This window comes from Arachis ipaensis, chromosome B09 (assembly GCF_000816755.2).
Source record: "Arachis ipaensis cultivar K30076 chromosome B09, Araip1.1, whole genome shotgun sequence".
NCBI classification, from domain to species: domain Eukaryota; kingdom Viridiplantae; phylum Streptophyta; class Magnoliopsida; order Fabales; family Fabaceae; genus Arachis; species Arachis ipaensis.
This window is the reverse complement of record NC_029793.2, coordinates 82,969,114-82,986,251: the sequence shown is the minus strand read 5'-3', so window position 1 is coordinate 82,986,251 and position 17,138 is coordinate 82,969,114.

Here is a 17,138-nt window from a genome sequence, read left to right as displayed (position 1 = left end):
CACCAGTTCTATGTTGCTGTCTGGCGTCCAGCGCCAGAAACAAGTTACAAGTTGGAGTTCAACGTCAGAAAAGGATCCAAAGCTGGCGTTGAACGCCCAAAACAGCCCTATGCACGTGATTAGCTCAAGTCTCAGCCCTAGAAAACACCAAGTAGGCCCCAGAAGTGGATTTCTGCACCATCTATCATAGTTTGTTCATTTTCTGTAAACCTAGGTTACTAGTTTAGTATTTAAACAACTTTTAGAGGTTTATTTCGCATCTCATGACATTTTAGATCTGAACTTTGTACCTTTTGACGGCATGAGTCTCTAAACTCCATTGTTGGGGGTGAGGAGCTCTGCTGTGTCTCAATGAATTAATGCAAGTATTTCTGTTTTCCATTCAAACATGCATGTTCCTATCTAAGATATGCATTCACACTTCAATATGAATGTGATGAACGTGACAATCATCATCATTCCTCCACGAACACGTGCCTGACAACCACTTACTTTTCACCATAGAATGAATGAATATCTCTTAGATCTCTTAATCAGAATCTTCGTGGTATAAGCTAGATTGATGGCAGCATTCAAGAGAATCCGAAAAGTCTAAACCTTGTCTGTGGTATTCCGAGTAGGATTCAGGGATTGAATGACTATAACGAACTTCAAACTCGCGAGTGCTGGGCGTAGTGACAGACGCAAAAGGATAGTAAATCCTATTCCGGTACGATTGAGAACCTGTAGATGATTAGCCATGCGGTGACAGCGCATCTGGACCCTTTTCACTGGAAGGATGGATGGTAGCCATTGACAACGGTGATCCACCAACACATAGCTTGCCATAGGAGGACGTGCGTGTGTGAATCAAAAAATAGAGGAAAGCAGAGTTTCAGAAGACAAAGCATCTCCAAAACTCCAACATATTCTCCATCATTGCATACAAGTATAATTTATGTTCTGCCCTTTTATTCCTTGCAATCAAATTTGATAAGTGAATTATTTTATTATTTTTCTGACTAAGAGTTACAAGATAACCATAGATTGCTTCAAGCCAACAATCTCCATGGGATCGACCCTTACTCACGTAAGGTATTACTTGGACGACCCAGTGCACTTGCTGGTTAGTAGTACGAGTTGTAAAAAGTGTGATTTACAATTCGTGCACCACCATCCATGTCACTTGGTACCGGTAGGACATTAAGCACTTGTTGAATAGCCTCTTCTGAAACTGATACTTGCTTCCGACGCATGTATACCGATTGAAGAGAGGAAAGATGGTAGTTAGTGTAGAATTCTTTCACCCAAGAGAGGTTGATCTCCCTTGGTTTTCTCGAAAGAAACTTCCATCCTCGTCGTTCAATGCAGGGTAGAATATAAGGAGCAACCTTGTCCGGTGGAGCGAGTAGATGCTCAGGATGATAGTTCCTCACAGCTATGGAGGGGAACATAATTTCACAGAAGCGGTTGGAGAACCTTGAAGAATCTTTTGCCGGTTTGCTCTTTTCATTCTTATCAATAGGAGCGGGTGTCTTCGCCTTCTTAGATAGGTGTTTGGCTCCTAATGAAGAGTGCGCCTTAGAGTTTGGCCTTTGGGGTACCTTTTTGCGGCCGATTTCCTTGAAGCTTTCTCCTTGCCTTTCTTGGTGGCCATCCTGAGAAAGGAAGGGAAACAGGAAGACATTAAACCCAAAGAATTATTTTAACAAAAACATGCAAGTGAAAGATAGTGCCCGAAAAAAATCTTGCAACAAAGTGATCATAGATACATGGTTCACAACACTTGGCATGGGATGCAAGAGGAAGTAAAGCATGCAATAGCATGAGAAGAGTAATCTCAAGCATCCATAACAAAGAGCAAGTCATGTTCAATGAGTATCTAATTAGCAAGCAAAGTAGACTCAATGCGTATAGAAGAAAACATCACCAATCATTAAGTGAACAAGTGAATGAGGAGAAGTACCAAATTTAAAGTACATGATAAAAATTAACCAAAATGGCATTTGATGCCAGGGCATCTTAGCCTAGTTTTACTAGTCTTTTTTCTTTGTTTTTAATAGGTTTTATACACTTTCTTGAGTTACAAGTAAGCCATTTGGGTAGAAATTCATGTGTACCTGGATTCAATCAACCATGAGTAAATTGATGCATTTTCATGAGGTTTTGTACTATAATTTCTTATATGTCAAGGATAAGAAGAAGTCTCATGATTTTAGCGTAGCTTTGATGCATTTGTTGATTGATGATAGGTGACCAAAAGGCTTGGAGGAAGGTTGAAGAAAGGGGATGGCAGGAATGGAAATAAAGGCAGCATTGAGAAGATCACGTTTGAGTTCATGTTTGCCTCAAACGTGAACTCAAACGTGGATAACAGCATAGACATCCTAGAGGAGCTCAACGTTTGTGCCAATGTTTACCTCAAACGTGAGGTCAAACGTTGGCTAAGGAATACCCTGGGAGGAGCTCAACGTTTGCGCCAATGTTTGCCTCAAACGTGAGGTCAAACGTTGGCTTAAAAACACCCTGGAGGAGAAGCCACATATGCGCCAACGTTTGCCTCAAACGTGAGGTCAAACGTTGGCTGAAGATTACCTTGGGGTGGATCACATTTGAGCTCAAACGTGAGTGACAGCAACCACCCGTTCTGCATAATGCCATTACACGAAGACGTTTGAGTCAACGTTTGCCTCAAACGTTGACTCAAACATGAATGATCCCAAAGTCCATAGTGCAAACGAATTTCTTCTCAAGACCAAGAGTAATCAACAGAGGCTATCTTCAACCCAATTCCATCAAGGCCAAGGGCCCAAATTCAAGGCTTAATGATCATTAGAAGAGAGTGTATAAATAGCTTAGGATTTAAGTTTTGAGGAGCTTTTCTTTTCAGATTTTTTTACTGGACTTCAGTGGAGAGCTCAATTTTATTTGTTTTTCTTGAGATTTAGAGTTTTTAGGGAGAATTGGGAAAGAGAATTGAATTCTCTTCCTCTGGGTTTTTGATGAGCGGATAATTTATACGCTTTTTGGCATTATTTTTAGGTAGTTTTTAGTATGTTTTAGTTAATTTTTATTATATTTTTATTAGTTTTTAAATAAAAATCACATTTCTGGACTTTACTATGAGTTTGTATGTTTTTCTGTGATCTTAGGTATTTTCTGGCTGAAATTGAGGGACCTGAGCAAAAATCTGATTCAGAGGCTGAAAAAGGACTACAGATGCTATTGGATTCTGACCTCCCTGCACTTGAAGTGGATTTTCTGGAGCTACAAGAGCCCAATTGGCGTGCTATCAATTTAATTAGAAAGTAGACATTCTGGGCTTTCCAGCAATATATAATAGTTCATACTTTGCCTGAGATTTGATGGCCCAAACCGGCGTTCCAAGTCAGCATAAAAATTCTGGCGTCAAAACGCCAGAACTGGCATGAAAGCTGGCGTTAAACGCCCAAACTGGCACAAAAGCTGGCATTTAAATCCAAGAAAAGTCTCTACACGTGGAAGCTTCTATGCTCAGCCCAAGCACACACCAAGTGGGCCCGAAAGTGGATTTCTGTATCATTTACTTATTTCTATAAACCCTAGGTTACTTGTTTTCTATAAATAGGACCTTTTGCTATTGTATATTCATCTTTCAATCGATCTTTCAATCAATCTTTTAATCATGTTTTGATGATTGAACCCTCTTTTGGAGGCTGGCCATTTGGCCATGCCTAGACCATCTTTTATTTATGTATTTTCAACGGTGGAGTTTCTACACACCATAGATTAAGGTGTGGAGCTCTACTGTTCTTCATGAATTAATGCAAAGTACTATTGTTTTTCTATTCAACTCAAGCCTATTTCTTCCCTAAGATATTCATTCGCACACAAGAACTTGATGAATGTGATGATTATGTGACACTCATCACTATTCTCACTTATGAACGCGTGCCTGACAACCACTTCCTTTCTACATGCAAACAAGCTTGAATGTGTATCTCTTGGGTTTCTAATCTAAGATTAAAACCTTCGTGGTATAGGCTAGAATTATTGGTGGCCATTCTTGAGATCTGGAAAGTCTAAACCTTTTCTGTGGTGTTCCGAGTAGGATCTGGGAAGGGATGACTGTGACGAGCTTCAAACTCGCGAGTGTTGGGCGTAGTGACAGACGCAAAAGGATCAATGGATCCTATTCCAACATGATCGAGAACCAACAGATAATTAGCCATGCGGTGACAGCGCATTTGGACCATTTTCACTGAGAGGACGGGAGGTAGCCATTGACAACGGTGAAACCCAACATACAGCTTGCCATGGAAAGGAGTATAAATGATTGGATGAAGACACTAGGGAAACAGAAGTTCAGGAGGAACAAAGCATCTTCATACGCTTATCTGAAATTCTCACCAATGAATTACATAATTATCTCTATCTTATTTTATATTTTATTCATCTTTTAATTATCAATTCTCCATAACCATTTGAATCCGCCTAACTGAGATTTACAAGATGACCATAGCTTGCTTCAAGCCGAAAATCTCCGTGGGATCGACCCTTACTCATGTAAGGTTTATTACTTGGATGACCCAGTGCACTTGCTAGTAAGTTATGCGGAGTTGTGATAAAGAGTTGAGATTACAATTGTGCGTACCAAGTTGTTGGCGCCATTGATGATCACAATTTCGTGCACCAAGTTTTTGGCGCCGTTGCCGGGGATTGTTCGAGTTTGGACAACTGACGGTTCATCTTGTTGCTTAGATTAGGTAACTTTATTTTATTTTTATTCTTCAGAATTTTTAAAAATGAATTCTAGAGTTTTAGATGATGTTTTTATCATCACAAAAGCTGATTGATTCTCATCAATTTGGCTGTTGTATGTAATGTCTTGCTGAAGCTTGGCTAGCCATGTCTTATCTTTTTAGACTGAAGCTTTAGACTAACATTGCATGATTCCTGGAATTCTTATTAAGAATTTTGAAATCTTTATTTTCTTTTCCAAATAATTTTTTAAAAATTACAAAAAAAATTTATAAAATAATAAAACCAAAAAAATCTATGTTTCCTGTTTGAGTCCAGTGTCAATTTTTAAGTTTGGTGTCTTGCATGTTTTATTTAATTTCTTGCAATTTTCGAATATATGCATTATGTTCATTAATCTTCAAGTTATTCTTGATGATTTCCTTGCTCCGATCTTTAAATTCTCTTGTCTTGTGTGTTTTGTTGTTTTTCATATGCATTCTCAATTTGTTAGTGTCTCTAATATGAAAATTTATAAGTTTGGTGTCTTGCATGCATTATTTGTTTTGATCTTGATTTTCCATGATTAGTTTTATTTTATTGTTTCTCATCATTAAAAATTCAAAAAAATTTCAAAATTATGTCTTTTCAAGTCAATAATATAGAGAATTGAAGATTCAGAACATGCAGCAGAGGAATTACATAGAAAAAGCTGGGCATTCAAATCTTTTTTCAGATCATATCTTTTCAATCATATCTTTTCAAAATCAAATCCTTTCCATTTTTTTAGTATTTTCGAAAATCCTTGCTACAATTAATGATTTAATTCAAAATTTTCAAGTTGTTACTTGCCTATTAAGAAAAGGATCAAATTTTAAATTCTAGAATCATGTCTTTTAATTTCTTGTTAGTCAAGCAATCAACTTTAATTTTAAAAATTTCTTTTAAATTGATTTTCAATAATATCTTCTCAATCATATCTTCTCAATCACATCTTTTTCAAAATAATTTTCAATCATATCTTTTTTTTTATTTCTGATTTCAGAATCTTTTTCAAAATCACTTAACTACTTTCTCAATTTTAATTTTCGAAAATCATCAATCAATTTTTTTCAAAATTTATTTTAATTATTTCAAAATCTTTCAAAATTTAATTTCAAAAATTCTTTTCCCCCTTCTCACCTTCTTCTATTTAAGGGACTAGCACTCTTCCTCAATGTGCAATTCGGACTCCCTCTCTCTATAAGTTTGAATTCTCTCCTTTCTACCTCCTTCTTCTATTCTTCTTTTCTTCTGGCATCTCAAGGAATCTCTATACTGTGACATAGAGGATTCCATACTTTCTTCTCCTCCCTTTCATATGAGTAGGAGCAAGGACAAAGGCATTCTTGTTGAAGCTGATCCTAAACCTGAAAGGACCTTGAAGAGAAAGCTAAGAGAAGCTAAAGCACAACTCTCTGGAGAGGACCTAACAGAAATTTTCAAACAAGAAGAAGCCATGGTAGCCAAAAACAACAACAATGCCAACAATGCAAGGAAGGTGCTTGGTGACTTTACTGCACCTACTCCCGACTTCTATGGGAGAAGCATCTCTATCCCTGCCATTGGAGCAAACAACTTTGAGCTAAAGCCTCAATTAGTTTCTCTAATGTAATAGAATTGCAAGTTTTATGGACTTCCATTGGAAGATCCTCATCAGTTCTTAGTTGAATTCTTGAAAATCTGTGATACTGTCAAGACCAATGGGGTTGACCCTGAGGTCTAAAGACTTATGCTCTTCCCGTTTGCTGTAAGAGACAGAGCTAGGATATGGTTGGATTCACAACCTAACGAAAGCCTAAACTCTTGGGAAAAGCTGGTCAGTGCTTTTCTAGCCAAATTCTTTCCACCTCAAAAATTGAGTAAGCTAAGAGTGGAGGTTCAGACCTTCAGACAGGAGGAAGGTGAATCCCTCTATGAAGCTTGGGAAAGATACAAGCAATTGATCAGATGGTGTCCTTCTGCCATGCTTTCTGAATGGAGCATCATAGGTATCTTCTATGATGGTCTATCTGAACTGTCCAAGATGTCATTAGACAGCTCTGCTGGAGGATCTCTTCATCTGAAGAAGATGCCTGCAGAAGCTCAGGAACTCATTGAGATGGTTGCAAATAATGAATTCATGTACACTTCTGAAAGGAACCCTGTGAATAATGGGACAAATAAGAAGAAAAGAGTTCTTGAGATTGATACTCTGAATGCCATTGGTGCACGAAATTGTGATCATCAATGGCGCCAACAACTTGGTACGCACAATTGTAATCTCAACTCTTTGTCACAACTCCACACAACCAACCAGAAAGTGTACTGGGTCGTCCAAGTAATAAACCTTACGTGAGTAAGGGTCGATCCCACAGAGATTGTCGGCTTGAAGCAAGCTATGGTCACCTTGTAAATCTCAGTCAGGCAGATTCAAATGGTTATGGAGAATTGATAATTAAAAGATGAATAAAATATATAATAAGATAGAGATACTTATGTAATTCATTGGTGAGAATTTCAGATAAGCGGATGAAGATGCTTTGTTCCTCCTGCACTTCTGCTTTCTTATTGTCTTCATCCAATCATTCATACTCCTTTCCATGGTAAGCTGATGTTGGGTTTCACCGTTGTCAATGGCTACCTCCCATCCTCTCAGTGAAAATGGTCCAAATGCACTGTCACCGCACGGGTAATCATCTGTCGGTTCTCGATCATGTTGGAATACGATCCATTGATCCTTTTGCGTCTGTCACTACGCCCAACACTCGCGAGTTTGAAGCTCGTCACAATCATCCCTTCCCAGATCCTACTCAGAATACCACAGACAAGGTTTAGACTTTCCGGATCTTAGGAATGACCACCAATAATTCTAGGCTATACCACAAAGGTTCCAATCTTAGATTAGAAACCCAAGAGATACACATTCAAGCTTGTTTGCATGTAGAACGGAGGTGGTTGTCAGGCAAGCGTTCATAGGTGAGAATGATGATGAGTGTCACGGATCATCACATTCATCAAGTTGAAGAACGAGTGTATATCTTAGAGAAGAAGTAGGCGTGAATTGAATAGAAAACTAACAGTAGTACTTTGCATTAATTCATGAAGAACAGCAGAGCTCCACACCTTAATCTATGGTGTGTAGAAACTCCACTGTTGAAAATACATAAGAACAAAAGGTCTAGCCATGGCCGTGAGGCCAGCCCCCAAACGTGAACATATAAGTTTCAAAGATGAAAAAGTATCTGAAAAAGTCTGTAAATACAATAGCAAATGGTCCTATTTATAGAAAACTAGTAGCCTAGGGCTATAGAAATAAGTAATTAATGCAGAAATCCACTTCCTGGCCCACTTGGTGTGTGCTTGGGCTGCGCATTGAAGCATTCACATGTAGAGACTTTTCTTGGAGTTAAACGCCAGCTTTTGTGCCAATTTGGGCGTTTAACTCCAGCTTTTATGCCAGTTCTGGCATTTTGACGCCAGAATTTTTATGCTGACTTGGAACGCCGGTTTAGGCCATCAAATCTCGGGGAAAGTATGGACTATTATATATTTCTGGAAAGTCCAGGTTGTCTACTTTCCAACGCAGTTGAGAGCGCGCCAATTGGGCTTCTTTAGCTCCATAAAATCCACTTCGAGTGCAGGGAGGTCAGAATCCAACAGCATCTGCAGTCCTTTTTCAGCCTCTGAATCAGATTTTTGCTCAGGTCCCTCAATTTCAGCCAGAATATACCTGAAATCACAAAAAAACACACAAACTCATAGTAAAGTCCAGAAATGTGATTTTTATTTAAAAACTAATAAAAATATAATAAACACTAACTAAAACATACTAAAAACTACCTAAAAATAATGCCAAAAAATGTATAAATTATCCGCTCATCACAACACCAAACTTAAATTGTTGCTAGAGTCCCCAATTAGAGGTGTCCAGAGCTCTTAAGCACACTCTTATTGTTTTGGACCACGACCTTAACCGCTCAGTCTCTAGCTTTTCACTTGACACCTTCACGCCATAAGCACATGGTTAGGGACAGCTTGGTTTAGCCGCTTAGGCCATGATTTTATTCCTTGGGCCCTCCTATCCACTAATGCTTAAAGCCTTGGATCCTTTTTATTTTACCCTTGCCTTTTGGTTTAAAGGGCTATTGGCTTTTTCTGCTTACTTTTTCTTTCTCTTTTTTCTCTCTCTCTCTTTTTTTTTTTTTGGCCTCTTTTTTTTTCTGCAAGCTTTTCACTGCTTTTTCTTGCTTCAAGAATCATTTTTATGATTTTTCAGATTATCAATAACATTTCTCCTTTTCCATTATTCTTTCAAGAGCCAACACTTTTAACATTCATGAACAACAATTCAAAAATATGCACTGTTCAAGCATTCATTCAGAAAAACAAAAAGTATTGCCACCACATCAAAATAATTAATCTGTTTTAAAATTCGAAGTTCATGTACTTCTTTTTCTTTTTGCAATTAAAACACTTTTTATTTAAGAAAGGTGATGGATTCATAGAACATTCATAGCTTTAAGGCATAGACACTTAGACACTAGTGATCATGTAATAAGACACAAACATAAATAAAACATAAAGCATAATTTTCGAAAAACAGAAAAATAAGAACAAGGAAATTAAAGAACGGGTCCACCTTAGTGACGGCGGCTAGTTCTTTCTCTTGAATATCTTATGGAATGCTTGAGCTCCTCAATGTCTCTTCCTTGCCTTTGTTGCTCCTCCCTCATGACTTTTTGGTCTTCTCTAATTTCATGGAGGAGGATTGAATGCTCTTGGTGCTCCACCCTTAGTTGTCCCATATTGGAACTTAATTCTCCTAGGGAGGTGTTGATTTGCTCCCAATAGTTTTGTAGAGGAAAGTGCATCCCTTGAGGCTTCTCAGGGATTTCATGATGAGGAATTTCCTCATGCTCTTGTCCATGAGTGGGCTCTCTTGTTTGCTCCATCCTTTTCTTAGTGATGGGCTTGTCCTCATCAATGAGGATGTCTTCCTCTATGTCAATTCTAGCTAAATAGTAGAGGTGACAAATGAGATGAGGGAAGGCTAACCTTGCCAAAGTAGAGGACTTGTCTTCCACCTTGTAGAGTTCTAGGGATATAACCTCATGAACTTCTACTTCCTCTCCAATCATGATGCTATGGATCATGATAGCCTGGTCTATAGTAACTTCAGACCGGTTGCTAGTAGGAATGAATGAGCGTTGGATGAACTCCAACCATCCCCTAGCCATGGGCTTGAGGTTATGCCTTCTTAGTTGAACCGGCTTCCCTCTTGAATCTCTCTTCCATTGAGCGCCCTCTTCACAAATGTCTATGAGGACTTGGTCCAACCTTTGATCAAAGTTGACCCTTCTAGTGTAGGGGCGTGCATCTCCTTGCATCATGGGCAAGTTGAATGCCAACCTTACATTTTACGAACTAAAATCTAAGCATTTCCCCCGGACCATTGTATGCCAATTCTTTGGGTCTGGGTTCACATTTTGATCATGGTTCTTGGTGATCCATGCGTTGACATAAAACTCTTGAACCATTAAGATTACGACTTGTTGAATGGGATTGGTGAGAACTTCCCAACCTCTTCTTCGAATATCATGTCGGATCTCCGGATATTCACCCTTTTTGAGTTTAAAAGGGACCTCGGGGATCACCTTCTTCTTGGCCACAACTTCATAGAAGTGGTCTTGATAGATCTTTGAGATAAATCTCTCCATCTCCCATGACTCGGAGGCAGAAGCTTTTGCCTTCCCTTTCTTCTTTCTAGAGGTTTCTCCGGCCTTAGGTGCCATAAATGGTTATGGAAAAACAAAAAGCAACCCTTCTACCACACCAAACTTAGAAGGTTTGCTCGTCTTCGAGCAAAAGAAGAAAGAAAAGAGTAGAAGAAAAAATAGAGGAGATGGAGGGGTTTTGTGGTTCGGCCAAAGGGGAGAAGTAGTGTGTATGATGTGTGAAAATGAATGAGTGAAGATGGATTTATATAGGAGTGGAGAGAGGGGTAGGGTTCGGCCATGTATGGGTGGGTTTGGGAGGGAAAGTGGTTTGAATTTGAATGGTGAGGTAGGTGGGGTTTTATGATGGATGGATGTGGCTTGGTGAAGAGATTATAGAGAAGAGGGTAGGATGTGATAGGTCAGGGGTTTTTGGGGAAGAGGTAAAATAGAGGAGATGGAGGGGTTTTGTGGTTCGGCCAAAGGGGAGAAGTAGTGTGTATGATGTGTGAAAATGAATGAGTGAAGATGGATTTATATAGGAGTGGAGAGAGGGGTAGGGTTCGGCCATGTATGGGTGGGTTTGGGAGGGAAAGTGGTTTGAATTTGAATGGTGAGGTAGGTGGGGTTTTATGATGGATGGATGTGGCTTGGTGAAGAGATTATAGAGAAGAGGGTGGGATTTGATAGGTCAGGGGTTTTTGGGGAAGAGGTATTGAGGTGATTGGTGAAGGGTATTTGGGGAAGGGTGTTATGGGAAGGTGTGAAGAAGAAAGAGAGAGAGAGAGAGAGAAAGAGAGAGAGAGAGAGGAGGTAGGTGGGGATCCTGTGGGGTCCACAAATCCTGAGGTGTCAAGGATTTCTCATCCTTGCACCATGTTGGCGTGTAAACGCCCCTTCCTGTGCCTATTCTGGCGTTAAACGCCAGCTTTTCTCCCTTTTCTGGCATTAAACGCCAGCTCTGTGCCTATTTCTGGCGTTAAACGCCAGTTTGGTGCCCATTTCTGGCGTTAAATACCCAGAATGGTGCCAGACTAGGCATTTAACGCCCATTCTGCTACCCTTACTGGTGTTTAAACGCAAGTAAACTTCTCCTCCAGGGTGTGCTATTTTTAATATTGTTTTTCATTCTGTTTTTGCTTTTTCAGTTATTTTTGTGACTTCACATGATCATCAACCTACAGAAAACATAAAATAACAATGGAAAATAAATATATATAATTAAATAAAATTGGGTTGCCTCCCAACAAGCGCTTCTTTAATGTCAATAGCTTGACAGTGAGCTCTCAAGGAGCTTCACAGATACTCAGAGCATGATGATGGCTTCCCAACACCAAACTTAGAGTTTGAATGTGGGGGCTCTATTTGACTCTGTATTGAGAGAAGCATTTCATGCTTACTCTGCATGACTATAGAGGGAGATCCTTGAGCTTTAAACACAAGGGAGTCCTCATTCACTTGAAAGACCAATTCTCCTATGTCAACATTAATCACAGCTTTTGCTGTGGCTAGGAAGGGTCTGCCAAGGAAGATAGATTCATCCATACACTTCCCAGTGTCTAGGATTATGAAATCAGTAGGGATGTAGTGGCCTTCAACCTTTACCAAGACATCCTCTACAAGTCCATAAGCCTATTTCCTTGAATTGTCTGCCATCTCTAGTGAGATTCTTGCAGCTTGTACCTCAAGGATCCCTAGCTTCTCCATTACAAAGAGAGACATGAAGTTTATACTTGACCCCAAGTCACACAGAGCTTTCTCAAAGGTCATGGTGCCTATGGTACAAGGTATTGAGAACTTTCCAGGATCCTGTTTCTTCTGAGGTAATCTCTGCCTAGTCAAGTCATCTAGTTCTTTGGTGAGCAAGGGGGGTTCATCCTCCCAAGTCTCATTACCAAATAACTTGGCATTTAGCTTCATGATTGCTCCAAGGTACTTAGCAACTTGCTCTTCAGTAACATCTTCATCCTCTTCAGAGGAAGAATACTCATCAGAGCTCATGAATGGCAGAAGTAAATTCAATGGAATCTCTATGGTCTCAGTGTGAGCCTCAGATTCCCATGGTTCCTCATTAGGGAACTCCTTGGAGGCCAGTGGATGTCCATTGAGGTCTTTCTCAGTGGAAATCACTGTCTTTCCCTCTTCTATGCATTCGGCCATGTGGGACGTGTTTATGGCCTTGCATTCTCTCTTTGGGTTCTCTTTTGTATTGCCTGGGAGAGTACTAGGAGGGAGTTCAGTAATCCTCTTACTCAGCTGACCCACTTGTGCCTCTAAATTTCTAATGGAGGACCTTGTTTCAGTCATGAAACTTTGAGTGGTCTTAGATAGATCAGAGACTACAGTTGCTAAGTCAGAGTGGCTCTGCTTAGAATTCTCTGTCTGTTGCTGAGAAGATGATGGAAAAGGCTTGCTATTGCTAAACCTATTTCTTCCACTATTACCATTGTTGAAGCCTTGTTGAGGCCTCTGTTGGTCCTTCCATGAGAGATTTGGGCGATTTCTCCATGAAGGATTATAGGTGTTTCCATAGGATTCTCCCATGTAATTCACCCCTTCCATTGCTGGGTTCTCAAGATCATAAGCTTCTCCTTCAGATGAAGCTTCTTTGGTACTATCTGTTGCTGCTTGCATGCCAGACAGACTCTGAGAAATCATATTGACTTGCTGAGTCAATATTTTATTCTGAGCCAATATGGCATTCAGAGTATCAATCTCAAGAACTCCTTTCTTTTGATTTGTCCCATTATTCACAGGGTTCCTTTCAGAAGTGTACATGAATTGGTTATTTACAACTATCTCAATGAGTTCCTAAGTGATAAACTCATATTTTATGATATATTTTGTGCTTAATCTGAGTGATTTATTCAATCCTTCACCCACTTATTCATATTAATTGCATGGTTTTACTTTCCCTTCCTTATTATGTGATGTATGTGAAAAACATGTTTCCTATGCTTAAAAATAATTATTTTGATTACCCTTTATTTCCATTCGATGCCGTGATTCGTGTGTTGAGTAGTTTCAGATCTTCTAAGGTAGGAATGACTTAAAGGATGGAAAGGAAAGCACAAAACAGAGTTTTTGAAGAAACTGGCAGCCACGCGATTGACGCGGCCGCATGACTGACGCAACCGCGCGCCTCGAGCGAAACACATATGACGCGGCCGCATGATTGACGCGACTGCGTGACAAGGAAAACTCCGAATGACGCGTTCGCGTGGGAGGCCACGCACCAGAAATTGCAGAAAACGCTCATAGCGAATTCTGAAGCCCTTTTTGGCCCAAATCCAAGTCCAGAAGGCATAGACTAGAGGTTATGAAGTTGGGGAATGCATCCATTCAAAGAGAGTCTCCAATTAGTTAGTTTTCCATGATTTAGATTTAGTTTTGAGAGGGAGATTCTCTCCTCTCTCTTTAGGATTAGGATTTAGATTTAAGATTTTATGCGCTTTCAGGATTATCTCTTTTTATCAGGTTCAATATTCCTTTTTATTATTTTCCCAATTTTATTTATGAAGTTTTCTATGTTACAGATTACTCTTTGAATTAAAGTTATTTGAGGTATTTCAGTATATTATTGCTTTCTTTTATTTACATTATTGTTATTCCCATCTGAAGATATTTTTATTCCAGTAGATTTTGTTTTTCCCCTTTTGGTCTTGGTTAAGAAATCAGTAACTCAGGAGTTATCAAACTCAACATGATTGATAATCGTTATCTTTGCTAATTGAATTGAACTTCAATAATCCCAATCTTTCCTTAGGGATTAACTAGGATTTGAGGATCTAACTAATTAGTCACTTGACCTTCCCTTGCTCTAGCAACGGTTAACTAAGTGGAATTAAGATTCAATTTTCATCATCATTGATAAGGGTAACTAGGATAGGACTTCTAATTTCTCATACCATGCCAAAAGTGTGTTTTACAGTTATTTATTTAAATTACAGTCTTTTACTTACTTTAATTGCAATTTAAATTACTTGTTCCTCATCTTCAAAACCCCAATTTACAATCTTCATAACCAATAATAAGAACATACCTCCCTACAATTCCTTGAGAAGACGACCCGAGGTTTAAATACTCGGTTATCAATTTTAAAAGGGGTTTGTTACTTATGACAACCAAAACGTTTGTAAGAAATGTTGATTGCTTGGTTTAGTAACTATACTTGCAACGAGAGTTTACTATAACTTCTAAACCATCAATCTTCAGTTCTTTCAAAATGGCGCCGTTGCCGGGGAATTGCAATCGTGTGCCTTATTATTGGTTATTGTAAATATTTTTCTTTTACGTGTTTATTTGTTTTTATTTTCTTCTTTTATCTTCATTAGCTACTATGAATTCTCACCCCTCTCGCTTTGAGTTTGGTTCTAATATTGTTGAAAGGAATGAAAGTTATAACAGGAACATGCATCAAGGTCAGAGCAATCAAAGATGGATGGAGCCAAGAGGATCTGATCAACCCTTTTGGCAGCAAAACCCTCTAAGATATCATGGACAAAGACCATTCTACAATGCATACCAAGGCAATGGACATGGTGGACAACCTCGTAGTTACCAACAAGCCCCACTCTATGCTCATAGGCCATCCTCTCAACACAACCTTGAACCACCACACTCACAAGCTCCTTTTCACCATTCGCCACCATATAATCCTCATTTACCCCGATTCCAATCCAATTACTCCCAAACACCACCACTTCCCAATGTACCACGTCCAAATCCATCACCCCGAGAATCAGAAGTTCGCCTCAAGGGAACAGTAGATCAACTTCAAACAACCCTTCATCAACTGGAGCAAGTAATAAGTCAATTATCTTATAGACGTTCGAACATTCAAGGGCCTCCCAGAGCCCCATGTGGGCAATCTAATGAAAAGCGTAGCATGAAGGAGATATTAGAAACTCCAGTGGACAAGACAGAGCATGACTTCGTACTAGAACAAGCAGAGGAAGCTGTCATTATACAAGAAGAAGAGTTGGTTGAAGACTTAGGAGACGCTGAACTTCCATGGGAACCCAGAGTTGTGGAGAATTCTGTCAAGGCCATTATAATTGATGCTAAAGAGGATAGTGTACAACCCCCAAAGCAAGTATCTTATAAAGAACTAGATGGAATGACCCAAGAAGCAAATTCTCTTGATGATGATAGTCACAAGTCCAGTTCTTCTAGTAATGAACTTGCACCCGCACGTGAATTCTCTGAGATTGAAGAATCTTCCCCAAGCGAGTACGAAGATGGTACAGAGGTAGATTTTTCCCAACCTCCCGTTTATGACTTGAGTGACGAGGAAGACATAGAAGGCTTTGATCAGGACATGGATACATCTGAAGAATCTTGAAAAGAAGTGAAGAATTTCACAGAAGAGCACAAGGGAGTAAAACTCACAAAACCACTGGAACCACCTATCCCAAGGCCATTACCACCCAATACAAGCTTCAAGTGGGTACAATCCTTAACCTCTAGCTTTATTTTTCCACTTGAATATGGTTTGCTTGAAACAGATGGCCAGCTTAGAGCTCTCTGCGGCTTTAAGAGTAAAAGGGAAATGGCTCGTACTCAGAGCTGGTGCACAAGGTTCAATAAGGTTCCACGCTTCGACTCGAAGTGTGCGGATTGGCATCATGATCTATCAAATGGATCTCGGAAAATGTTTGGTTATTCTGGTGAGAATCTAATTTCTAAACCGCCCGGATGGAAAAATATAGATCAAGACGAAGGCGGATTTAAAAGCCAAGTTTGGGATCCTGGAATCTATTCTGACACTCGTCACCCCAAGGAGCCTGAGAATCTATTTGAAGCTGCTCAGAAGCTTTACATGCCTAGTTTGGGACCCCGGAGGCTATTGGCATTCCAAGCGCTGGTGGAGATTTCTGGATGAATTTAAGCACAAGCCACCATAACAGGAAGCTCATCCAATATCCAACTTAAGGACTTTAACTAAAAGTGCTAGGTGGGAGACAACCCACCATGGTATGATCGTTCCTTTTTCAATTTTAATTTTATTCCGTTTTGTTTATTTTTGAGTTTTATTTTATTTTACTTCATTGCACCTGGAATCATGCATAACATTCATATTAGCATTGCATTCTGCATTTTGCACAAAAAAAAGAGGGTGTGCGACGCGACCGCATCATTCATGCGATCGCGTCAAGTTGCGAAAAACACTTCCCACGCGACCACGTCATTCACGCGGCCACGTGATCTGGGGGTTGGCGTAAACATCCAACGACCAGAAAGTTAGGCTGGAATCGTGCGGCCATTGTGCGTTTTGCTCAAAATGCCCACACGATCGCGTCTCTGATGCGATCGCGTCACTTGCACAACATCAATCCCACGCGACAGCGTGAGCGACGCGATCGCGTCGCATGGATTGCACAACACCCCAAAAGGAGACAGAGAGTTGCGCTGAAACGACGCTGGAATCATGCGTTTAGCACAATTTCCAGCGACGCGATCGCATGACCCAGGCGATCGCGTCATTCACTCCCTAATCCATTCTATGCGATCGCGTGTCCCATGCGATCGCGTCAACCACTATTTCAGCCCAACGACGTGAACGCGTGCCCCATGCGATCGCGTGGATTCAAATTTATAACCCCCCAGTCACGCGAACCCTACCATTCGCGCCCCCTCCCAAACCCTTCTCCTTCCTCTCTTCTTCTCTAACCATCCAACCACCACCCAGCCACCATCACTGAC